This window comes from Scyliorhinus canicula, chromosome 19 (assembly GCF_902713615.1).
Source record: "Scyliorhinus canicula chromosome 19, sScyCan1.1, whole genome shotgun sequence".
Lineage (NCBI taxonomy): Eukaryota > Metazoa > Chordata > Chondrichthyes > Carcharhiniformes > Scyliorhinidae > Scyliorhinus > Scyliorhinus canicula.
This window is the reverse complement of record NC_052164.1, coordinates 66876886-66903217: the sequence shown is the minus strand read 5'-3', so window position 1 is coordinate 66903217 and position 26332 is coordinate 66876886. Positions and strand designations below refer to the sequence as shown.

The window sequence follows — 26332 nt, the reverse complement described above, 5'->3', positions numbered from 1 at the left end:
TGCCCAGCGTTGACCAAAGGGGCCCGGAACTATGACTGTCCGAGGGTCCTGAGACTGACCAATTGCCGAAAGGAGCAAAAAACTGATTCACTGACCAGGGTGCGTGGAGCTGCCCAAAGGAGCCCAGGACTGATTGACTGCCCAAAGCGACGTAGTGAGGCAGAGAGGTGTAGGGAGGGAATTCCAGAGATTGGGGTTTAGACAACTTGGCCGTCAATGGCGGAGTGATTATGAAATGAAATGAAAATTGCTTATTGTCACGAGTAGGCTTCAAATGAAGTTACTGTGAAAAGCCCCTAGTCGCCACCTTCCAGCACCTGTTCGGGGAGGCTGTTACGGGAATTGAACCGTGCTGCTGGCCTGCTTAGTCTGCTTTCAAAGCCAGCGATTTAGCCCAGTGTGCTAAACAGCCCCTGTTGATTGAGAATACACAAAGCCAGAATGAGACGGCAAATGCAAAGAGAGTTATAGATTTGGCATAGAATTTACAATGCAAAAGGAGGCCATTCGGCCCATCAAGTCTGCACCAGCTCTTAGAAAGAGCACCCTACCCAAGCCCGCACCACCCTATTCCCATAACCCAGTAACCCCACTCAACCAACACTAAGGGCACTTTTGGACACTAAGGGCAATTTAGCATGGTCAATCCACCTAACCCGCACATCTTTGGACTGTGGAAGGAAACTGGAGCACCCGGAGGAAACCTACGCACGCACGGGGAGAACATGCAGACTCCACACAGACAGTGACCCAGCCGGGAATCGAACCTGGGACCCTGGAGCTGTGAAGCAATTGTGCTAACCACTATGCTCCCGTGCTGCCGTGTTGTAGAGCTGGAGGAGATAATTGAAATAAGGAGGAGTGAGACTATGGAGGGATCTGAAAAGAAAAAATTAGGAATTGAAAAACTAAATATTACTTGACTAGTTGCGGGAACAGGGGTGATTGTGGAACAGGGTGTGTTATGAGTTAATAAAACAGAATCTTTGTGACCTGAGATCCACAGAGAGTAGAATGATTGAGACCAGTGAGGATTGCATTGGAATAGTCGAATCTAGAGGTAAAATGGGTGCGCGTTTCAGCTGTAAGTGCAATGAGACAGGACGAAGTTGAGCAATGTCCCCCAGGTGGAAATAGGTGGGCTTAATTATGGCATGAGGTTGGAAGCTCATCTTGAGATTGAACGTGACACACATGTTCCGAACAGACTTGCTTAGTCTCAGACTGTTGCCGGGAGAGGAAGGGATTGAAATCAATGGCTTCAGGCTTCCCAAGATTTAATTGAGGGGATTTTCTGCTCATTGAGTACTGGATGTCGGATAGCAGTCTGGTAATATAGCAACGGTAGAGAGGGGTGGTGGTGAGGTGGAGCTGAGTGTTGTCAGTATACATGTATTTATTAATGCTGTGCCTTTGGATGATGGAGCCAAGAGGTGGCATGTAAACGAGAACTAGGAGGGAATTATGAATTGATCTTTTGGGAACACCAGAGGTAACAGTATGGAAGCAGAAAGAGAAGCTTTTAAAAATCCATTTAGGGATGTGGGCAGCAGTAGCTAGGCCTGCATTTATTTATTTTTATAAATTTAGATTACCCAATTATTTTTTCCAATTAAGGGGCAATTTAGCGTGGCCAATCCACCTAATGTGGGCAGCACGGTAGCATGGTGGTTAACATAAATGCTTCACAGCTCCAGGGTCCCAGGTTCGGTTCCCGGCTGGGTCACTGTCTGTGCGGAGTCTGCACGTCCTCCCCGTGTGTGCGTGGGTTTCCTCCGGGTGCTCCGGTTTCCTCCCACAGTCCAAAGATGTGCGGGTTAGGTGGATTGGCCATGCTAAATTGCCCGTAGTGTCCTAAAAAAGTAAGGTTAGGGGTTGTTGGGTTACGGGTATAGGGTGGATACGTGGGTTTGAGTAGGGTGATCATTGCTCGGCACAACATCGAGGGCTGAAGGGCCTGTTCTGTGCTGTACTGGTCTATGGTCTATGTACTGTGCACATTTTTGGGTTGTGGGGGCGAAACCCACACAGACACGGGGAGAATATGCAAACTCCACACGGACAGTGACCCAGAGCCAGGATCGAACCTGGAACCTCAGCGCCGTGAAGCGGTTGTGCTAACCACTAGGCCACCATGCTGCCCCAGGCCTGCATTTATTGTCCATCTCTAATTACCCTTGATAAGATGGTAATGAGCTCCCTTCTTGAACTGCTGAAGTCCCTGGCGTATAGGTACACCTATAATGCCGTTAGGGGGGGGGAGTTCCAGGATTTTGACTCGGTGATGGTGAATGGCGATATATTTCCAAGTCAGGATGGTAAGTGACTTGGAGGGGGAACTTGCTGGTGTTCCCAAACATTGCGAGTGATTCTCTGGCTACATTTAGATTGACAAGAATGGAACCCTGTGAGAGCAGATCCACCCAAGTAGGCAGCAGTGGAAAGGCATTGAAGGGAGGTGGTGTGTTCAACTATATTGAAAGCTGCAGACAGGTTGAGAAGGACAGTGTTATGTCATTTGTGACTTAAGAGCCTTTTCAGTACATATGGAAGCTCAGACGAAAGAGAAAATGCTGGAAAATCTCAGCAGGTCTGGCAGCATCTGTAGGGAGAGAAAAGAGCTAACGTTTCGAGTCCGATGACTCTTTGTCAAAGCTAACAGACAGAGAAAGTGGGAAGTATTTATACTGTGGAGTGAGAATGAAAGATGAGTCATAGCCACAGAAACCCAGGGAAACCGGGTGCTAATGGCCACTGAAACCAAGGGGAAAGAGTGCTACTGGCAGTCCCCAGAGAGGACAAAAGATGTGAAAGGTCAAACAGCAGAGAAACTAACATCAGAGGATGAACTGTATATGTGGGCACAGTAAGAAGTCTTACAACACCAGGTTAAAGTCCAACAGGTTTGATTCAAACATGAGCTTTCGGAGCACAGCTCCTTCCTCAGGTGAATGTGGAGCTGCGCTCCGAAAGCTCGTGTTTGAATCAAACCTGTTGGACTTAAACCTGGTGTTGTAAGACTTCTTACTGTGCTCACCCCAGTCCAACGCCAGCATCTCCACATCATGTATATGTGGGGGGAGGGGAAGGGGAAAGCAAAGAAGATAAAAGTTAAGGAAAGGCGGATAAGATTGGGGGGAGGGTAGCCCTGCTGCCCTACGCCGCTGATGTCCCAGGTTTGATCCCGGCCCTGGGTCACTGTCCGTGCGGAGTTTGCACATTCTCCCCGTGTTTGCGTGGGTTTTGCCCCCACAACCCAAAGATGTGCAGGCTAGGTGGATTGGCCATGCTAAATTGCCCTTAATTGGAAAAAATGAATTGGGTACTCTAATTTTTTTTTAAAAGATGGAGGGGATTAAATATATATTAAGAAAGAAATGGCAAAAGACAGTTAAAATGAAATGGGATGAAAACAAATGGGTCACGGTGGGGTAGAGCTGATCATCTGAAGTTGTTGAATTTGATGTTCAGGCCGGAAGGCTGTAGCGTGCCTAACCGGAAGATGAGATGTTGTTCCTCCAGTTTGCGTTGAGCTTCACTGGATCATTGCATCAGGCCAAGAACAGACATGTGGGCATGGGAGCAGGGTCTTTTGTTAAAATGGCAAGCAACAGGAAGGTCAGGATCCTGAATGCGCACAGACTGAGAAGCTCAGGGTCATTTGAAGGAGGAGATTATATGTATATTGCATTTATAAACTCTTCATTCTGTATTTATTTATATCACAAATTAAGTAATTTAGATACCAGTGTTAAACCAATATTGTGTCAACATATGAATTGTCAGCTAGTTCTGATGGCATCACTAGCTGACAATCCATATGTAGACAGAATGTTTTACATAGGTAATGTCTTCATCTGTGGGGTTAAGACTGGCAGTATCATAGAATTTACAGTGCAGAAGGAGGCCATTCGGCCCATCAAATCTGCACCGGCTCCTGGAAAGAGCACCCTACCCAAGGTTTTCACCTGCACCCTATCCCCATAACCCAGTAACCCCACCCAACACTAAGGGCAATTTTGGACACTAAGGGCAAATTATCATGGCCAATCCACCTAACCTGCACATCTTTGGACTGTGGGTGGAAACCGGAGCACCCAGAGGAAACCCACACACACACACGGGGTTGGGTGTGCAGACTCCGCACAGACAGTGACCCAAGCCGGAATCGAACCTGGGACCCTGGAGCTGTGAAGCAATTGTGCTATCCACAATGCTACCGTGCTGTCTGAGTTAAGAGTACTCATTAACTCTTAAGTTGCTGAAACTGACAGGGTGGTAAGGGATCCATTACCTCATTCCTCCCTATCTCTAACCTACTCCAGCCCTTTAGCACCCCGTGATATCTTCGCTCCTCCAGTACCACCTCCTGCACTTCCCCAATTTTGACCACTCCACCATTGGGGTCATATCATCAGCTGCCTAGGGCTTCACCTTTGGAATTCCCTCTAAATCTCTCTCTAAACTTCTCCATCTCTCCCTTCTCCTTGAAGAGGTTGTTTAAGACCTGTCTCATTCATCCACCCTAATGCCCTCCTTATTTGGTTCAGGGTCAAAGTTTATTTGGCAATACCTCTGTGAAGCACATTGGGGGATTTTACTATGTTCAAAGGTGTTATGTAAATGCAAATTGTTGTCAGATGTAAAAGGCAGCTGTTCTTGTACGATATCATTTTGAACCATTTCGCTCTGGGTCGATAAGGTGTTGATCAGCTCCATTCGTCAACAAAAGGCCTGACTGACCATTCTACCTCCCTTTGGTCAGCCACTGTTAATTGGAGAGTGGGGGTGGGAAAGGGAGAGGAGCAAACCACAATAGCACAACATACATTTTCTGGAGAACAATCTAAAGAGACACTTCACAATAAGGAAACGGCCTCATTTGTAAAGTAATGAAGTCTACAGGCTGAGATTTACTAAACTGAAATTGGACATCTGATGTACATACCAGTTTAATTTGGGCTGTTAGCTTTCCATCTACAAGCAACTTGCCTGATTTATATGGAAAACAATTAGTTGGGTTCTGTCTTACTGGGATCAAAGCCTGGGGCCTGCACTTGATCATCCCAACTGCCCCCAACCCCTCAGTTAACTAAAAAAAGGGAAAGTGAACTCCTATTTCTGACTGCTGTTGACTCTGTTGTGGATTCTGAGCAAGGTTTGCAGACATGCGGCCTGCTTGCAGGCTTCAGCCAGCGATGTGCATTCACACAGCGTGGATCATGGGAACAGTGTCCGTTCCTCAACTCCCTGTGTTTAAATTCGCATCCTCATCCCCTTGTAGAGTCACTGCCCCCACAAAAACAAAATCTACACGCAAGTCGCTGACCTCAACCTGAATGAAAGAAATACTAAATTGGCTTAACTGAGGGGAGCCAGTTGTGGCTGGTGAATTTTATGATTTTCATTTCCTCACAGGTTGCAAGGCCAGAATAATTGTGACACTTAAAGCCAACATAAGAGGGGGGGTTACGAGTTATGTAGGAGGGCAGGACAGTGGGACCAGGTGAGTTGCTCCTGCAGAGAGCCAGAATTCACGCGACAGGCCAAATGGCCTCCTTCTATGCTGTAATCGTTCTATGACTCGATGCACGTTGCAGCCTAGCCAGGAGGTTTCGGTTACAAACTCCTGCAGTTTACCTACCATCTCCAGAGTCGGTAATCCCCTGAAAACAAACATCTAACTTTTGGATAAAGAGCAAAAGATGACACACACCATTTACTGTTGGAAAGAGAACCCAAAGCTTTAGAGACAGCTGCTGAATCTTACTCTTGTAGAGTTTTGCCACCATCTTTGGTGAAAGAATGTAACCTGTCTCCCTGAGTTTCTATCCTGATAGAAAACAGAGCTGTCCACATATCCGTGGGTTTGTAATCAATCTTCCACTCATGCTCAGAACATCCAGCGAGTGCCAAGATTTGGAGCAATAAGAAAAGAAAAATACCCTGAAAATATTTAATTAAAAACCAACTCCACACATCCCAACTGACTTTCTTTTAACCTCTTTGTTTTTTCTTTAACTTTTGTGGCTCTGTATGTCTGTGATCTGTCTCACTAAACCACATGCAATATCCAAAAGTGTTTCACGCATTGCAAGTGATTCAAATATGTTAGCTCATTTCCGTAAGACTGCAGGATTCTCTTCCCAGCAGCAACCCCCCCCCCCCCCCCAATACCAGACAGATTGCATTTCTCCTTGAAGCCTGACGGGGAGGAGGAGTGAAGAGTCACAGAGCCTGGGGGAGGATTCTGTTCCTCTCCCTGGTGAGCAGGGACTGTAGTACCCAGCGTGGTGCTTTCTGTCTGTCCAAGAGGGAGGGCAAACCTGCTGACAGAACCAACTAAAGACTCAGCTGGGGCCTTGGAGACACTCCACAATGACATTTACTATGCTTTTGGATTAGATACCAGGCCCTGCAGTAATGACTACTTACAGTCCCTGCTGCTAAACCAATGACCAATGATAACTGGGTCTTAAAGAGACTGCTCGCTGCACAGCCCTGGGAATGCCTTTCCTTCAAGCTTTAGCTGTCTGAATGGGCTTAACTAAAAGCTCAGCAGACAGCCAATTAAAACAGGCTCGCAACCAATCAAACCACCATCCATTTTCATTAAGTGAAAAAAAAACATTTAATCCAAAAACTGACATGGCTTCAGGCAATTGGCTTTCCTACATTCTTAAAACATTTTATGAAATGTATTGAAAAGGTGTTTCATCAAACCAATCAACAGAAATGCTGGTTGTTTGGATTTGCTTGTACAACTTGTTTAATTTCCCTGCGTGAAGCTGGTGGATAATAATTGTTCTAGGTCTTTTCAAATTTGTATTTTTCACACAGACCATATCTGCATGCAGCTAACTCACTTCCTTCACTCACGAAAAAAACCAGTTCCGACCTTATTTCCCACTTTTTACTGGAGTTCCATTTTAAGGTATGAAAGACTAGATCGGATCTGTATTTTTTATTTTCCCATTTGTTCCTTCTGGATTATTGGTCAGCACTCAGAGGGTAATATTAGGGATAGGTATAGTTTGCTGAATGGACTTCATAAGAGCCAACACGGTGGCACAGTGGCTTGCACTACTGCCTCACATCGCCAGGCCCCCGGTTTAATTCCAGACTTGGAGTGTGGAGTTTGCACGTTCTGTGTGGGTTTCCTTCAGGAGCTCCAGTTTCCTCCCACAGTCCAAAGATGTGCAGGTTAGGTGGATTGACCATGATAAATTGTCCCTCAGTATCCAAAGATATGCAGGTTAGGTGGGGTATCGGGGATGAGACGTGAGAGTGGGCCTAGGTAGGGTGGTGTTTCACAGGAACAGTGCAGACTCGATAGGCCGAGTGACCTCCTTCTGCACTGTCGAGATTCTATGAAATGTAAGCAGAAGACCAGAGTGGAATTTCCATTTCAGAACTAAGTCCAGTGGCGGGGGTGGGGACAGGGAGCAATTTCCACGCAGAAGATGCTGAGAAATCGCACTGAATTGCGTGACCCTTGCCTCATTAAATATGCATTGGGGAAGGTTTTGTGACGTTTCGCGTGGTGGGGGCGGACTGGACAGTTCAGGCCCCACCATAATTTTTAAAAGGCATTGAAGAAGGTTGAAGAAAGAAGCTGGATCTCCGGGAACTCTGAAGCTGGAAGATGGATCTCCTCAAAGACACGGAAGCTGGAAGATCCACCTGAGGGATGCTTCCCCCCCCCCCATACTCACACACTACTGTGTGTTCCAGGGATCATGTTCGCTGGAGGTCTCCATCCCGAACTCTGGAGACAGCCCTAGGCCTTCAGGTAAGTGCGGATACATAGATACATACATGCCATGCTGGTCCAGGTATGTTATGAACCAATGTGATTTTCTGCTGGCCCCATGGATGATTGTGGGGGAGGCGATTCTGGTCAGACCATCTGTATCCCATTAGCTGGATGCAAATTGGTTTCACGCCAACCCCTGGTGGGAATTGCAACCTGCCATGGTGGGCAGGAGCGGAAGATCCCGCTGTAATTTTGCACCAGTGTGAAACACGATTTCTGAGCTCCTGTCCTATTGCTGTTGTCCCCCCAACACCTACCATTAAACCCAGTGCAGGAGATGCATGGGAAAATTTTGTTTCCCCCGTCTCATAGCTTTCTCATGTATCGTTTGTTAAAGAGTTGTCTGAAAATATACACTTAATGTAAAGCAATTCAGGAGCCCATTTAACATCCCTCAACCTTATTATTTTCATTGGAATCAGCTGGGAGAGCAATCAATAGAGGGGCCAAGTTACTATTACCTGTTCTAAACAATTGCAGAAAGTCAAGATCTACCACACAGTGTGTTCTAGAAGCAAAATACTGAATGGTGCTTTGAAGGAAAGGGGTGCAGGACAGTGAACGGATAGAGCTGACAGTAGAGGACATTCGATAATTTGTGCAAAGGTACAGGACAATAAGTGGACACAGGACAGTGAGTGGCAGAGAGGGAGCGGTCACAGCATTGAGTGACAAAAGAAGTGAACACAGGGCAGCGAATGACAGAGAGAACTTGAACTGCGAGTGACAGAGAGGGAGTGTACACGGGCAGGGAGTGACAGGACGTGAACAGGGAGTGACAGAGAGGGAGTGGACAGGGGGCAGGGAGTGACAGAAAGGGCATGGACAAGTGCAGTGAGTGACAGAGAGTGAGTGGACAGGGGGCGGTGAGGGGACACAGGTCAGGGAGTGACAGAGGAAGTGTATATGGGGCAATGAGTGACAGAAGGAGTGGACATGGGGCATTGCGTGACAGAGTGAATCGACACAGGGCAGGGAGTGACAGAGTGAGTGGTCACAGGGCTGTGAATGACAGGGAGTGGACATGGGGCAGTGAGTGACAGAGTGAGTGGTCACAGGGTAGTGAATGACAGAGGGAGTGTATATGGGTCAGTGAGTGACAGAGAGTGAGTGGTTAAAAGGGCGGTGAGTGTCAGAGAGTACATGGACACAGGATAGGATGTGACAGAGTGAGTGGACCTGGGTCTGTGAATGACAGCGAGTGAGTGGACACAGCGCAGGGACTGAGAGAGAGTGAGTAGGCAGTGGGCAGGGAATGGCAGAGAGTGAATGGTCATGGGGCAGTGAGTGGACACGACTCAGAGAGTGACAATGAGTGATAGGGATTGCCAATGAGCGGCGCTTCCTGCTGAGTTAGCTGTTTTCCCTGGATAACAGTTGGGGGTGGCTGCCCTCGCTACCCTGGGTTCAGCAGGAGGGAAGAGCAGCCAGAACCCCCACCCCTGATCACTGTGTACAGTCCCTGCTGAACAGTGCAGGATTGGTAATGTCTAGTGAAGGGATGATTGGACTCTCCTTCGATGGTGTATCAGCTCTCATTTAGGGAAATTGCTGGCATATTAGTGCAAGGTTGTATTCTGTCCTCCTGGAGAATTTTCAGGGGAGGTGGCTATATAGAGAGCCCAAGTCAGAGGGCTGAAGGGGCGGCGGTATAGGGCAATAGTTCCAGGGCCAGGTAAGGTTAGGCCACTTACCTTTGTAAACTTGGGCAAGGATTTTGAATTCTGTATGTTGGGGAGACAATAGAACTGCGTTGGTATTATGGACAAGGGAGACTCAGTGAAGAACACGATGTGTGCAATGGGACTTTTGGATGAGTTTATGTTGGCTGGAGCTCGGAGGCTGGTGAGGATGGCTTTGGAGACATCAAGTCTTGAAATAAGAATAATATTGTTGATGGTTTGAATGCCAAGTGGCAGTGAATTAGGAGAGAGGAGGGGAATATGTGCGAAAGATTTTAATTGCTGCAAATAAAATCAGGAAGGAATTGCAGCCTTGGCGGCTGTGGTTTCAGCTGTAGTTCTCGCCTCATATCCAGCTTGTGTAAAGTCTTAATCCAGACACTTGGGGTGTGACCTAATTTAAAAAATAGAGTCCGTTCTGGGCGGGATATCGGGGTCATTCCCAGCACTACTATCAGCTATCTTTTTTAGTGCCCAGTGGGAATTGCGTGGTGCCAGGCTGTCACCTGGGTGGCACTACCAGGGTGCCCAGGTAACACTGCCAAGGTGCTACCCTGCCCAGAGGCTGACCACCCAGGGGTCTTTAATCACCTGGTTATCCCAAGGTACTGTCCCGCTTGGTCCCCATTTATGAGGACCGTACTGAATGGCGCCCAGCTGGGGTCTCCTCAGCCAGGCTGGTTCAAGAGGACAGCTCACCACCACATTCTCAAGGGCAATTAGGGATGGACAATAAATGCCGGCACCACATCCCATGAAAGAATTTTTAAAAAGCAAAACATCAACGGATTTATTTGTGTCGGGGAGACTGTTTCCTGTTGGTTTGCACAGGGCTCAGTACTGGTTCTCTTGTGCTTTGTGCTCTTTATCAATGATTTTAATTTAAATATGGTGGGCATAATTAAGAAGATTTCAGGTTATGTAAAAATTGACCATGTGTTTAATAGTGAGGAAGGAAGATATATGCAGTTACTGTGAAAAGCCCCTAGTCGCCACATTCCGGTGCCTGTTCGGGGAGGCCGGTACGGGAATTGAACCCGCGCGGCTGGCATTGTTCTGCATTGCAAGCCAGCTATTTAGCCCACTGTGCTAAATTAGCCCCTATGGTTGAGTTTGTATGCTTGAAGGTGCTGATATAGGAGCCTTGGTAAGTTGCTGCAGTGTATCTTGTAGCTGGCACATACTGCTGCGAATGTACATTGGCCGTGGAATGAGTGAATGTTTAAGGTGGTGGATGGGATGCCAATCAAGGGCAGCTTCATCGTGAATGGTGTTGAACGTCTTGAGTGTTGTTGGAGCTGCACTCATCAACAGAAGTGGAGAGTAATCCATCACACTCCTGACTTGTGTGTTGTAGATAGTGAAAAGACTTTAGGGAGTCAGGAGGTGAGTTATTCATCACAGTATCCCCAGCTTCAAACCAGATCTTATAGCCACAGTTTTTATATGACTAGTCCAATTCAGTTTCTGGTCAATGGTAACTCTCAGGATGTTAATGGTGGGGATTACAGCGATGGTAATGCCACTGAATGTCACGGGGAGATGATTGGATTCTCTCTTGTTGGAGAAGGTCATTGGCTGGCGCTTGGGTACCTCTTGCTACTGAACCCTGAAAAGCCTTGCTAAACTCCATGCATAGACTGTATCATCTACAAGAACATCATTGATCCTCATTGTTACCTCACCAAAAAATTCAATTGAGTTAGTCGAGCACAACTAGGCACCATCGCAAGTTGGCACTTAGAGATGAAGGATAAAATTCCTGAGGGCCTGTGCCTCAGGCCTATTAGACTAAGCTGGTGGAAACATTTTTTGATGAGGCGCTTGATGTGACAAGGGTCCTTTTTTAAAATTTAGAGTATCCAATTATTTTTTTCCAAATAAGGGGCAATTTAGCCTGGATAATCCACCTAACCTGCACATTTTTGGGATGTTGGGGTGAAACCCACACAGACACAGGGAGAATGTGCAAACTCCACACAGACAAATGTGACAAGGTTCTAACCAGTTGCAGGTAGGTTTGTCAATTCTCCAGGATTTTCCCAGGAATTCCAGATAAAGCTCCTAGATCCAGCTTCCTGCAACCCTGGAGAAAAGCCAGGGTATTGCAAAAGATTTGTTTTCACTTTCTTGGTACATCTTTGTCTATTAATTATGACTATTGGAGATGGGAGAAATTCCTAGTTGACGGAGAGTCAGAAGCCTCTAAATGGGTAGAATCCATTCTACTTTCCAATTAATGTGGGGAGAAGGTGTGTCACAAGGGTAGTTGACCAAGGGTAGTTGACCAATGGCAGGTGTGTTAGGGTGGAGTGGTGGTAGGGGGGGAGATCCTATAATGAATCCTCCTGCAATGTGTTCAACCAGTGTTGGTAATCCCCAGTGCAACGTGCCGGTGAATTCTGCCCATCGTTCATCCATGGGAGGTACCCAAGGAATGTTTGCTCTCTCTCTTCAATGATGATTTTGAAGTTGAACCATATGCCAGGTCTAAAAGGAGATAGTGTTGGTTGAAGGAAAAACTGTTCCAAGTGTAGGTTAAGTAGCTCAGCATACAGTGCAACAGTGGCTACACTTCAAAAGTACATAATTTGCTGTAAATTGCTTTGAGGTGTCCAGCGGTCATGAAAGGTGCTATATAAATGCAAGTTTTTCTCTTTTTTAACTGCAGAACCTTTTCCATTTGCTTCTTGGTTATCAAAATGACAGAGCGGCCATGCTGAAACCAAACCCAACCAGGTCAGAAGTAAAACTCGGTGGCCATCCTCTGACCATTACTCTATGACCTCCCTCCATAACTGCACCAGGGGCATAACTTGTGATTGTTACAGCAGCCCAGCCTTCAGATGCGAGCGCTCAAACACGCTACATCACATTTTGTGAAAGCAGACCTGCTCCTAGCCGTGCGATGGAGAAGCTCCCCAGCTCTCTCGCAAGCCTCTTGTTGCATCTCTGAATATTCAGCGTGTTTGATGAAACCCCTGCGAATAATAAATAGGGAAGACTCTCCATCTTCAGACTGAATTTAAGCAAACAAGGCCTGATGTTGAGGCCTAGCTATAAAACTAAAGGTTAGTTTTCACTTTCAAACCAGCCCTGATACCTGGTTGAAAGGCAAAAGGGGATTCTTTATCAGGCATTGGTGAACTTGGTAAATAATTTAGCTTCGGAGGAATGAGCTCCTGGACCCAGGCTGTTCCCAGTGTTCAGCAGTGCGGAGAGAGCTAGCTCCCTGTTCACACACTCCTGGGCGACACATCTCCCATAGGTCACCATGCCAATTGGACACACACTGCATTCACTGCATAATGAACATCAGAATATTGACTGCTGCAGCACTAAACGTGTCTGCGGGCATTGCCCTCCTGACAATAGAGGGGGCTGACTGACACTGTATTAGAGATGACACGAGATAAAATAGCCACAGAGCCATCGTGGAACAAGCGCTCAAGAGAACAATGACAGGCGCATTTGTGTAAGAGATCTGTTATTATATTTCTGAGCTCTGCATAAACTGAGCAGCATAGTCTAAGGCCTCAGACGGTCTTGTACCGAACCACAACCCCCCTCCCCCTTCACAGAAAGTAAACAGCTTAAAAACTGTTTCCATGGCAACAGGAAGTGCCAAGAATCCGCACAACATGGCACTCTGTTGTCATAGAAAGGGCTTTATGCATCGCTGTCCGGACAAGGGAGTGTTTGCTCTGTGAATGATTAGGGAAACAGCTTGTTTTTTGAAAAAGGATTTTGCATTAATGTATTTCATAAGAACAAAGTGGAATAAACCAGAATCATCACTGAAGTACGCCTTACTAATCAGTGGCAGCAATTTTAGGGATAATGGAACGACATACTTGTTATTCTGTACAGGCATACAGTGTTATCAGGATTAAAGGAGTAAGATGTACATAGATATACCGACCTTGTGTATTGCACACACTGGGTCATGTTATCAAGGGTGAAGGGGCAGAGTTAATGTACCTGCTTTGGAATGGTCTCTTTAAAAGGATTGATTGCAGTCATAGCCTGTCTCGATTGCACGGGGTCCTGATCCTTGACTGGGGAGAACTTCCCCCAGAAGGAAAAACTGGTGCCGGTCAGAACTGGAGTTCCATTTTAAGTTAAGCCAGACCAGTACCACTCATTTCTCTAGTTTTACTGGGTCTTTCCTTCTGGGTCCTTCAACTGAGTTATGTTTTTGGTACATGATGATCACCACCAGAGTAGTGTTACAAAACAAATTTGCTGGGTGGACGGGCTGCAGTCAGTAGGAGTGAGGCCATTGCCATCCAATATTGTGCGCAGTAGCTTTACAACATTGCCAGGGACACTGGGAGATATTGGGTAATATGGGAGACTCCTAGAATGCATTGTGGGAAGGAGAAGGGTATCCCATACTATTTGTTCATCAGACAGACTGAAACAGTCATACTCGTCCTCCCCGTGTGTGCGTGGGTTTCCTCCGGGTGCTCCGGTTTCCTCCCACAGTCCAAAGATGTGCGGGTTAGGTGGATTGGCCATGCTAAATTGCCCGTAGTGTCCTTAAACAAAAGTAAGGTTAAGGGGGGGTTGTTTGGGTTACGGGTGTAGGGTGGATACGTGGGTTTGAGTAGGGTGATCATTGCTCGGCACGACATTGAGGGCCGAAGGGCCTGTTCTGTGCTGTACTGTTCTATGTTCTATGTACTCAATAATGGCCAAGTGCTAGTCACCCTGGAGCATTAGATAATTTGCTTCAGGACAGCAGTATGAGCCATTGGGGGTGACAGTAGCCTCTAAGCTGGCACATTTGGTCTCAGTGTACTTGTTAATCTGCTGGGTGTCTCAGGGATACCATTGTTTAGTCTTTGAGATGCCACCATTTGTCTCTGGGATGTCACGATTAACCTGCTGGGTGGAATTGTTATCCTCTGTGATGGTACTTTTAGCCTCTTGGTGCCATTATTAACTTGCAGGGTGGTAGTGAGATGGCGCTGTTAGCTTCTGGGTAGCAGCCAGCATTAGTTATACACTTTATGAGCTCATACCTATGGGTTTGAGCCACCTGTGGAGGCTGATGTTCATTCTGTCAATCTTCAAATGACCTGCTTTAACTTTAATGGGTTTCCTCCTGTCTGAACACTGTTCTCTGAGAAGCAGTTAAGAGCCAGCAGTGTGAAGCCAAGCCTTCTCTTTGAAGACGCAAAAGCATTCTTGCAGACTGACAGTTTCAGCATTTGCTTCAGGGGTTTGGAGCCTGGTGTCCTGGGGCCCAGAGTTACATCAAACTGAGACAAGCTGAGGCCAGCCCAGCTCAAAACCAGATTCTTACTTGACTATTAGTTTCAACAGATGAAAAATGCACACTTGGAGTGAGGAAGGAAGATATATGCACACCACCCACTCCAACTACGACCCACCACTACCCCTCCATTCAACCCCTCCAAAGGAGTATCAGGAGAGACAAAATGAATTCAGGCTGGATACTGGGAGTGCAAGATAGACACTGTGAGAACAAGACAGTGGCCAGAGCAGTGACAATTTAGTCACATAGTGGCCAGAGCAGTGACAATTTACAGTCACATATCTTACAATGCAAAAAGCTCCTTACTCTGTAACCCCTGGTATTGTTCACGTAGGATTAGAAGACTATTCAACTACTCAAGCCTGTATCAACATTCAATCGGATTGCGGTAGTCACCACTGTTTGTATATATCACATACATAAGATGTAATACGGTAAGGCTCCTGTACTACAGGTACGGGGGTAGATCCCTGCCTGCTGGCTCCGCACAGTAGGCAGAGTATAAATGTGTGTGCTCACCGAGCTGCAGCCATTTCGGCAACAGCTGCAGGAGGCTATACATCTCTGCTTAATAAAGCCTCGATTACTCTCTACTCTCATCTCATCGTAATTGATAGTGCATCAATTTTACAGGGATGGACCTCCGCATCAAGCCAGATCGCCTGCAGCTGCACCCTCAAGCAGACAACGCCATGTCGGCCTTTGCCCACTGGCTAGCTTGCTTTGAAGCCTACATCGGATCTGCGACGGAACAACCATCAGAAGCAGAGAAGTTCCAGATCCTGTATACACGGCTGAGCTCCGATATATTTCCCCTTATCCGGTACACACCCACCTACGCTGAGGCCATGGCGCTTCTGAAAGAGAACTACACCGGGCAGACCAACAAACTCTGCACCAGGCACCTCCTGTCCACACGGCAACAACTCCTCGGTGAGTCATTGGAAGATTTATGGCGTGCCCTGCACGCCCTGGTGAGGGACTGCGATTGCCAGGCAGTTTCGGCTGTTGAACATTCCGAACTCCTAATCAGGGACACTTTCGTTACAGGCATATGGTCGGCGTACATCCACCAGCGCCTCTTAGAAGGGGCTACCCTCGACCCCGCGGCGACCAAGAAACTCGTGACCTCACTAACAGTAGCCTCCCGTAATGTACAAGCGTACGCCCCCAACCGTACGGCGCCTCCCTCCTGGACATCGTGGACCCCACCAGCGATTGCCCCTAGCCAATCCCAAACCAGTGCCGTGCGGCAGCCAGCCAACCCCGGAGGGCCCAAGTGCTATTTCTGCGGGCAGACAAAGCAACCCCGGCAGTGCTGCTAGGCACGAAGCGCAATATGCAAGTCTGCGGGAAGAAAGGACATTTCACTCCGGTGTGCCAGGCCCGGTCGATCGCCGCTGTAACCAGGCCCATTGTTCCTGCACCTTCCTGCACCCACCACGTACATCACGTGGCCGCCGACATCTTCCTCACCTCAGAACACGTGCGGCCCGTGGATGCCGCCATCTTCCTCGCTTCAGAACAAGTGCGGCCCTTTGGCGCCGCCATCTTCCCCCCCATCAGACCTCGTGCAGCCTGTGGGTGCTGCCATCTTTAACGCTGCCCGCCACTTGCGCCCCGTGGGCGCCGCCATTTTCCTCGTCTCAGGACCTCTGCTCATCAGGCACCTCATCGGGCCGCTCATAGCCCACAACTGCCGACAACCAGCCCGGCCCTACCAACACCAGCCGCAGCTCGCGTCCATCACGCTTGACCAGTCCCGGCCGCAAAACCTCGCAAACGCATCGATGACGGTAAAGGATGAGGGACACAAGACATCCTGCCTTCTTAACTCCGGGAGCACAGAGAGCTTCATCCACCCCGATACGGTAAAGCGCTGCTCCCTCGCGGTACACCCCATTACACAACGAATCTCCCTGGCCTCCGGATCCCACTCCGTGGAGATCCGGGGGTACTGCACCGCCACCCTCACCATTCAGGGCGTAGAGGTCAGCACGTTCCGGCTCTACGTCCTCCCCAACCTCTGCGCTGCCTTGCTACTCGGTCTGGACTTCCAATGCAACCTCCAAAGTCTAATTCTGAAATTCTGCGGGCCCCTACCACCCCTTACTGTTTGCGGCTTCACGAATCTTAAGGTCGACCCTCCCAGTTTGCAAACCTCACCCCGGATTGCAAACCCGTCGCCACCAGGAGTAGATGGTACAGTGCCCAGGACAGGACCGTCATCAGGTCTGAGGTCCAGCGGCTACTGCGGGAAGACATCATCGAGGCCAGCAACAGCCCCTGGAGAGCCCAAGTGGTCGTGGTGAAAACTGGGGAGAAACACCGAATGGTCATGGACTCCAGTCAGACCATTAATCGGTACACGCAGCTCGACGCGTACCCCCTCCCACGCATATCTGATATGGTCAATCAGATTGCACAGTACTGGGCCTTCTCGACAGTAGATCTGAAATCTGCCTACCACCAGCTCCCCATCCGCAGGGCGGACCGCCCATACACTGCGTTTTAAGCAGACGGCCACCTCTACCACTTCCTTAGGGTTCCCTTTGGCGTCACTAATGGGGTCTCGGTCTTCCAACGGGAGATGGACCGAATGGTTGACCGGTACGGACTGCGGGCCACCTTCCCGTACCTGGATAACGTCACCATCTGTAGCCACGACCAGCAGCATCACGACGCTAACCTTTCCAAATTCCTCCACAACGCCAAACTCCTGAACCTTACGTATAACAAGGAGAAGTGCGTGTTCAGCACCAACCGCTGAGCTATCCTTGGCTATGTGGTGCAAAATGGAGTTATAGGGCCCGACCCCGATCGCATGCGCCCCCTCATGGAACTCCCCCTCCCCCACTGCCCCAAAGCCATCAAACGATGCTTGGGATTCTTCTCATGCTACGCCCAGTGAGCCCCTAACTATGCGGACAAGGCCCACCCACTCATTCACTCCACCGTTTTCCCCCTGACAGCTGAGGCTCACCAGGCCTTCAACCGTATCAAGGCCAACATCGCCAAGTCCGCGATGCACGCGGTTGACGAGACGCTCCCCTTCCAGGTCGAGAACGATGCATCAGACATCGCTCTGGCCGCCACCCTCAACCAGGCCGGCAGACCCGTGGCATTCTTTTCACGCACCCTCCATGCCTCCGAAATTCGGCACTCCTCTGTTGAAAAGGAGGCCCAAGCCATTGTAGAAGCTGTGCGGCATTGCAGGTATTACCTGGCCGGCAGGAGATTCACTCCTCACTGACCAACGGTCGGTTGCCTTCATGTTCAATAACACACAGCGGGGCAAGATCAAAAATGATAAAATCTTGAGGTGGAGGATCGAGCTCTCCACCTACAGTTACGAGATTTTGTATCGCCCCCCCGGTAAGCTCATCGAGCCCCCCTGATGCCCTATCCCGTGGTACATGTGCCAGCGCACAAGTGGACCGACTCCGGGCCTTACACGATGGTCTCTGTCACCCAGGGGTTACCCGGTTCTTCCACTTCATAAAGGCCCGCAACCTACCCTACTCCATTGCGGAAGTCAGGGCAGTTACCAAAGACTGCCAGGTCTGCGCGGAATGCAAACCGCACTTCTACCGGCCAGACCGAGCGCACCTGGTGAAGGCCTCCCGTCCCTTTGAACGCCTCAGCATGGACTTCAAAGGGCCCCTCCCCTCCACCGACCGAAACACGTACTTCCTTAACATGGTCGGCAAATATTCCAGATTCCCCTTCGCCATCCCATGCCCCGATATGACGTCTGCCACAGTCATCAAAGCCCTCACTAGCATCTTCACTCTGTTCGGTTTCCCCACTTACATCCACAACGACCGGGGATCCTCCTTTATGAGTGATGAGCTGCGTCAATTCCTGCTCAGCAAGGGCGTTGCCTCGAGCAGGACGACCAGCTACAACCCCCGGGGAAACGGACAGAGGGTGAATGTGGTAGTCACCGCTGTTTGTATATATCACATACATGAGATGTAATACGGTAAGGCTCCTGTGCTACAGGTAGTGGGGTAGATCCCTGCCTGCTGGCTCCACCCAGTAGGCGGAGTATAAATGTTTGTGCTCACTGAGCTGCAGCCATTTCGGCAGCAGCTGCAGGAGCCTACACATCTCTGCTTAATAAATCCTCGATTACTCTCTATTCTCGTCTCGTCGTAATTGATAGTGCATCACAGATCAAGGTTGTTCATCTATCAGCTTGAATTTCATAAGCTTTATTACCCACAGCGAACAAAAATCTATTAGTCTCATTTTAACATTTTCAATTGAGTCCCGGGTCAGAATTTTCCAGCCCCCACCCACCACCAGCGGGGAGCTTTCCTGGGATGAAGGCGGTTCACCATTGGCTCCTGACGGGATCTTCCGTTCCTGATGAAGACAATGGCAATTTGCGTGGTGCGCCAGTCCTGCCAGCAGAGAACCCAATGCAGGTATCGGCTTGGGCAGGACCGGAAGATCCCACCCCCAGACTGAACAAATTTTAAAAATAAATTTAGAGTACCCAATTATTTTTTACAATTATGGGGCAATTTAACGTGGCCAGTCCACCTACCCTGCCCATCTTTGGCTTGTGGATGTGAGACCCACGCAGACACGAGGAGAATGTGCAAACTCCACACGGACAGTGACACAGGGCTGGGATCGAACCCGGGATCTGAGCGCTGTGAGGCAGCAGTGCTAACCACTGCGACAACGTGCCACTCTGAACAACATTTTTATAATGCAGAGGTTTTCCAGATTTCCTCTACCATTTGTATGAAAAGCACTTTTCTGTCTTCATCCCTGAACACCCTGGCTCTAATTTTGAGGTGACTGCCCTCTTAATTTTGGACTCCTGAGTTTTGGCGGGGTTTTTGATGTTACATTCGGTGGGCTCCCCCTAATGGACTGTATTATACAAATCACATAGTTCGCAAGTTCAATCCCTGGTCTGTGCTGAGTTTGCTCTGGTCTTTGCTTTTTGACTTTTGCTTTCAGAGGGGAGATAATACCTAAGGTTTTGAGTAGTTGACCTGGAGAATTTCACACCTTTTAAAGCAAGAGGAAGGGAGGGTACAGGGCTGTGTGGAAAACCAGTGCAGTGGGATTAGCAAAGTGACATGAAAGGCTGCATGGCTTCCTTCAGTAAATAAATTTATATAATTCTATGGTAGTTATAAATTCAGGAAACTGCCTTAGATAATCTCTCTGTTAGATTGGTGCTATTCATCGATGAGGGTTTTACTGTTGGAACATGCCCAGACTGCCCAACTATGTTAAAGTGCAAGAGTAGCACCACAATAACATCGTCCTATCATTTGAGCTGGATGTTTGTGTCTCTCGAATGTGAACTCCTTCAGACTCTACAGAAGTGCGTTGGGAAAACACTAGGTGAGACAAGGCAGCACGGGAATTTTAAATTGTTTTATGTCCCATAACGTGAACACACAGAGCATTTATGATCAAATTCATCGCAATTTGGCTTTAAGTAATGAAACAAAATAAATGAACCCAATGCTTGCCAAGAGCAGTAAATCAGTTTGACTTAAGTAAGATAATAATGGCCTGCATTTCCCCAGCAGTGGCAATGATCGTTGGATTGTCACTGAGCACGATCAGAGTTGGGGGAAGACAGGACACACCTCCCTTTTTCAGCACTACTTGTGGTATGGTAAGTTTAAATGTCCAGTTTGAATGCTAACGAATGGATGACTGAATGGGTAAAGTGGGTAAATGCGTAATATGACTTGGTGACTTGGATAGGTGAGTGAGGTGGGTATGCGGATAAGGTGAGTGAGCTGGTTGGTGGGTAGGGAGGTAGGTGGTAAATTTGTGAGTTGGTTAACTGGATAAGGGGGGAGGTGGATGAATGTGTAGTCAGATTGGGAGGTAGTTGGGTAGTTCGGGATGTATTCTGGGGTTGTCAGGGATGGCCAGGGGTTGATTGGGGGCTACTTGTGTAGTGACCCAGATGTTAGATTAGGTTTTAATTTGGCTAATGTTTTCTGGGTAACTACTCAGTTAAGTAAATTGCAACTGTCCCAAGTCTACAACTCTAAACTTGGAGTTGGAGACATTTGCAGAGGGTCCGGGGAAGACAGGAATCACCCATCGGAAGTTAAAAATTCCTGGGCAATTTACATGTAGTTCCGTGTGTCAGTACTTCCACGGGGTCTCAATGTTCACTTTGGTTGTATGTCCGGTCTCCAGCAATCTGGAGACGGATGGTTTGTCTCTTTGTCTAACTATCCTCAGCAGTCTTCTCCTTGGAGCCTCTGCTGTGCCTGACAACCTTGAAGCTTCCTTTCAACTTGACTGATCCGCTATGTCTGCGCCTCTTTTTTTATCTCCCTCTGTTCACAGCTCGATAGGGATCAGAGACTCCTCAACATAACGGGTTTGAGGTATTTGCCAGTTTCAGATACAGATTGAAAAATTGCACACTGCTGGGAAAAGCAATTGCAGTTTGCACCTCAATACCCCTCCGCCACTCCAGGAACCCTTTGCATTTTGTTTTATAGACTCAACATTTGAAGGTAACTACTTCCAAAATCTAGGAGACAAAGTTCATTAAAAATCTCAAAAATGACATTGACTATGACAACACATAAACAGAAAACTGGCGAGGAAGCAGTTCGGCAAGAATTCCCACCTGCTGATTGGACTTGTTAAGGAATGGTTGCTTCCCGGCTCCCAGGAACTGCGTGATACCAGCCCTGCCTTGTCCACTCTGTAAATTCAATAGAGGAGTTGACAGTTAAACCATCTTTTAATAGCCCTGAGGAACACAACCAGTGGTAGGAAAATTACTTTGAATGTTTAACAGCCATAGCACAAACTATTCTCAACTGAAATCAAATTAAGTTTTCTGATTATTCATTGGGGACAGTTAGAAGCTAATAGATCACCGGCAGCGATTAACATGATCATTATGGCAGGCAACCAAACCGTTGAATGTTATTGAAGGACCCACAGACTGCTGAATGAGGACACAGTGACTGGTCAGTTTGGATGAAAGAGATTCTGTGCCATCCTATGATTGTGAAACAACACTGCTCTACATTGACTGATTCATGTGGGGAGGAGAAGATTCACAGATATAGAGAGAGTAATCACCTTCCCAGTCTAACTCTTCCAGTTAACTGCGCCAACCCAGAATCAGGGGGGGCGATTCTCCGATATTGAGGCCAAGTGTTCACGCCGTCGTGAACGCTGTCGTGCAGGGCCCGGGCATGACCTATTCTGGCCCCCTCATGGCGCTGGAGCGGTTCACAGCGCTCCAGCCTCCTTACGCGGCGTTAAATGGACGCCGCGCCAACCCGCGCATGCGCAGTTGGGCCGCGATCCAACATGGGGTCGGTGTTTAGGGGCCGGTTGGGGCGGAAAGTAGAGCTGGAGGGGGGGACGCCGATCGGTGGGACCCGATTGCGGGCCAGACCCCTTCGGAGGCCTCCCCCCCCCCCCCCCTTCGGAGGCCCCCCAAGCGTTCCCACAGAGTTCGCGCCAGCAACGACCAGGGGTGAACGGCATCGGCGGGACTCTGTCGCATCGGAACGGCCGCTCGGCCCATGCGGGCCGGAAAATCGGTGGCCCCAACAATTCCAGCGGCCCGCGGCTAGCGCCGCGCCAAACGCACCGGTGCAAATGGCACTATTCTCTGCACCTTGGAGAATCGCGCACTGGTGTCGGGGCGCGGTTGCAGCGATTCTCCGGCGCGGGGCTCGGAGGACCGCCCCCAGGATCTCAACTCTCTACCTCCCCATTCTGTTGGTGGGCTTAATCTATTTACACTTGTATGCCATGGGCTAGTTAGAGAACCAGCTACCTGCAGATAATTGACCAATTGATTATCTCAACCCTCACGCCCTGCAAAATAAAACCATCTTGAATTCTGTCAGTTTGAACTTAAGGAACATTATGAGTTCCTGTTTGTCACTGTAGGTCTCTGAGATGTGAGCCAGCTGCAGGGCATAATAGTCTGAATGTCCTGTGTATTGTTGAATTAAAATTGAAAGGTTTGACGGTTTAGGCAGTGAGATGAGGCATGATGAGACAGTGGCATCTGGTCAGCACCTCAAAAAATGACAGGTGATTAATATTGTATCACCAGGGACAGGTATAGTGCATAGAATGGGATCTTAGAGTTGCTGCTTCCTGAGTGAATGACGGTTGCTATCTCAGACTCAATTTCTCCCTTCTCCTGGCTGGTCTCCATTCTCCAACTGAATAAATCCCAACGTGCTGAAAACTCTGCTGCTTGTATCCCACTGGACATCATTCTTGTCCTCACTGATTGACATGCCTTTTTGTCTCCTACTGCATTCAATTACAGTCCTTCCATAGCCTCAGCCCAATCAACCTCCAAAACCTCTGTCAGAAGCCCACAAGATGTAGGAGCAGAAGTAGGCCATTCAGCCCATCGAGTCTGCTTCGCAATTCAATTAGCTCATTGGTCTGCTGTGATAAACCTCAGCTCCAATTTCCACATAACCCTTGATTCCCTTACTCAGCCTCTACACCTTCTGCGGTAAATAATTCCACAGATTCACACCCTCTGATAGAAGACATTCCTCCTCATCTCTGTTTTACTCCTTACTCTGAGATTATGTCCTCTGGTCCTAGACTCCCTGACAAGGGGAAATAATCTTTCAGCATCTACCCTGTCAAGACCCCTGAGAATCCTACATGACTTAATAAGGTCACCTCTCAATCTTCCAAACGCCAATGATGACAAACCCAACCTACTCAACCTCTTCTCATAAGAAAATCCCTCCATACCCAGGATCAATCTAGTGAACCGTCTCTGGACTGCTTCCAATGCCAATATATCTTTCCTTACATAAGGGGACCAAAATTGTTCACAGGTGTGGTCGAACTAGTGCCTTGTATAGTTTTAGCAGGACTTCCCTATTATTATACTCCATTCCCTTTGAAATAAAGGCCAATATTCCATTTGTTTTCCCAACTACCTGATGAACCTGCACACTAGATTTTTGTGATTTATGCATGAGGACCCCAAATCCCTCTGTGCTGCAGCTTTCTGCAGTCTTTCTCCATTTAAATAATATTCAGCTCCTTTTATTCTCCCTACCAAAGTGCATAACTTCACATTTCACTACACCCCACCGCCCCCCCCCCCCCCCCCCCCCCCCCAAACTATACACCCTTTGACTCTGACCTTTTGTGATCACCCTCCTTTGCAACAAAGAAGAGCTTACAGTTTCCCAGGGGCTGGTGTAGCTCACTGGGCTAAATCGCTGGCTTTTAAAGCAGACCAAGCAGGCCAGCAGCACGGTTCGATTCCCGTACCAGCCTCCCCGGACAGGCGCTGGAATGTGGCGACTAGGGGCTTTTCACAGTAACTTCATTGAAGCCTACTCGTGGCAATAAAGCAATTTTCATTTTCAGTTTTCATCTCTCCTATCTGGAACTCTTTCTCTTAAAGGATGCCAGTTCCCTCATCAACTTTCAAAACATTCTCCAAACTCACTTCCAGATCACCCCTCCGTGCTCTCTTACCCATAGCGCAGTGTCCATTTCTTTATTTCTTTCACATTAATTTTGTTTTACCATCCCTCCAGGTATAAAGCACCATAGATTACTTTCTTTGTTAAAGGTGCTGTATGAGTAAAACTGTTAATGTCTGAGTCTTTGTTGTGAAAACAAGCCTATTTTAACCTTTGCTTTACATTCCTCGCATGTTGGTATCGTCTCGTTGGGCATCAATGCCTGGGGCATCTCTACATTAAAACAAATAAAGATAACAAGCTGCAGCAGTAGGTCTTCAGTGTCAGTAAACTATTTACCTTCCCATTGAGGTCTCCTAGGAGACTCATAGGAAAGGATTTTCCTGCCCTTCCCATTGGAGGAATCTTTTGGTCCCGCCAAAGGTGACCCCCTTTGATGGGACAGGCGAGACATACAAAATACTGTTAGACATTGGTGGGATTGAAAGATCCCTCTGGCAGCCAATGGCGAGCTGCCACAGTCGCCGGAAAACATACCCAGCCATACAGGTGAGGCCATTCAGCCCGTCTAATCTATGTTGGAGATTTTTCCACACAGCCTACTCCTTGTGCTTGCTCCCCATCCTCTTAAATATTTCTCCTTTTCAACAGTCATCAAATTTCCTTTCGGATGAAACAAATGTCCAATCGACTTGAACATCTCACCAAAGTTATTATAATGGAGATTAGCACACCTAAATTAGAGTCATTTTCTGACTTCCTTATGCACCCACAATTGTCCACTATCCTCTGCAAATGGGGATTCTCTGCTATCTGCTGTACTCATCCCTCTTTGTAAATAGACAGGCGAAAAGGGGCAATTCTTAAAATGGAGCAAACGTTACTCTTTTAAAAAAAGTTTTTTTTAAATTTAGAGTGCCCAATTCATTTTTTTTCCAATTAAGGGGCAATTTTAGCGTGGCTAATCCACCTATCCTGCACATCTTTCGATTGTGGGGGCTGTGGTGAATGAGATTCACACGGTATTATAATCTGTATATATATGTATCAATATTGTAAGTGCAGTTGCACTACCTGACCACCAGGGGGAGTAGCTCTGGGAGTACTCGAGAGTTTGTACTGGGCTCCTCCCTTGGCTCCGCCCAGGACTCCTCCCCCTGGAGCTGCTGTATAAAGATCCGTGCCACAGGGTCAGCCAGCCAGTTCACCGAAAGTTCAACGGCTAACAGGCTGGCTCTGTTGTAAGTATATTAAAACCGCTATTCTAATCCTACAAGCACGTGTCCGTAGAATTGTTGGTTCCAACAGGGACGAAACCTACGTAAACACGGTGAGAATGTGCAAACTCCACACGGACAGTGACCCAGAACCGGGATCGAATCTGGGTCCTCGGTGCCAGGAGGCAGTAGTGCTAAACACTGTGCCACCGTGCTGCCCATGGAGCAAATGTTACTCTGAGTGATTGCCCAAATTTTGTTTGTAATACACCTAGGTTTGCCAGGCATCGCTTATCTGCCCCTCTGTGGTACTGAGGCATAGAGACCTCTTGTTCTTTTATTTCTCTCCATCCCATAGGTTTGCTAACCACTTGTCTCTCTCCGAGAAATGTACCGCATTGCTGCACAGTCAGGCCCTGGGGATGTGAGCTCTCAGGAGACCTTGCATGCATTCCATTCTCTTATCATCGATCATCTTTCTCGTCCTCTCTCCAAACACAAAGTCTGTTGAACACTCGGAGCCGGTCCTTCCTTTCCTCACCTTTTAATCAGAGGCTGTCATTTCTACTCAGACCCATGCACGCAGACAGATCAGTGAATTCTTTGGGCCTCTTTAACTGTTGATAACCTTGCATCAGAAAAGGTAGCGAGAATACAAAACGGGAAACTCACCCCCACAGTTTCTCAAAGAAAACATAGTAATTCCCCCAATCTGATGAAGAGACCTATTTATACCCGCCACTTTTTATCTGTCTCAACTGGCCCACTGCATATTTCCAGTATTTTCTACTTTAAGCTCATTATCTATGAAATCAGTGTGGGACTGGGAACCCATGGAGGGCATGCTCACCTTTGATGCTCCTTGCCCTCTGAGCAGTCACTGA

General features: G+C 48.1%; 1 protein-coding gene across 1 annotated transcript in view; it reads right to left on the bottom strand.

Annotated features, from left to right (window-relative positions):
* The window catches only part of cdon (cell adhesion associated, oncogene regulated), a 223234-nt gene that overhangs the window by 138694 nt on the left and 58208 nt on the right, over positions 1–26332 (bottom strand). The window contains exon 2 of the mRNA XM_038779247.1: positions 21417–21494. The gene's annotated coding sequence lies outside the window, so the exon portion shown is untranslated. The remainder of the gene's footprint in view (positions 1–21416; positions 21495–26332) is intronic.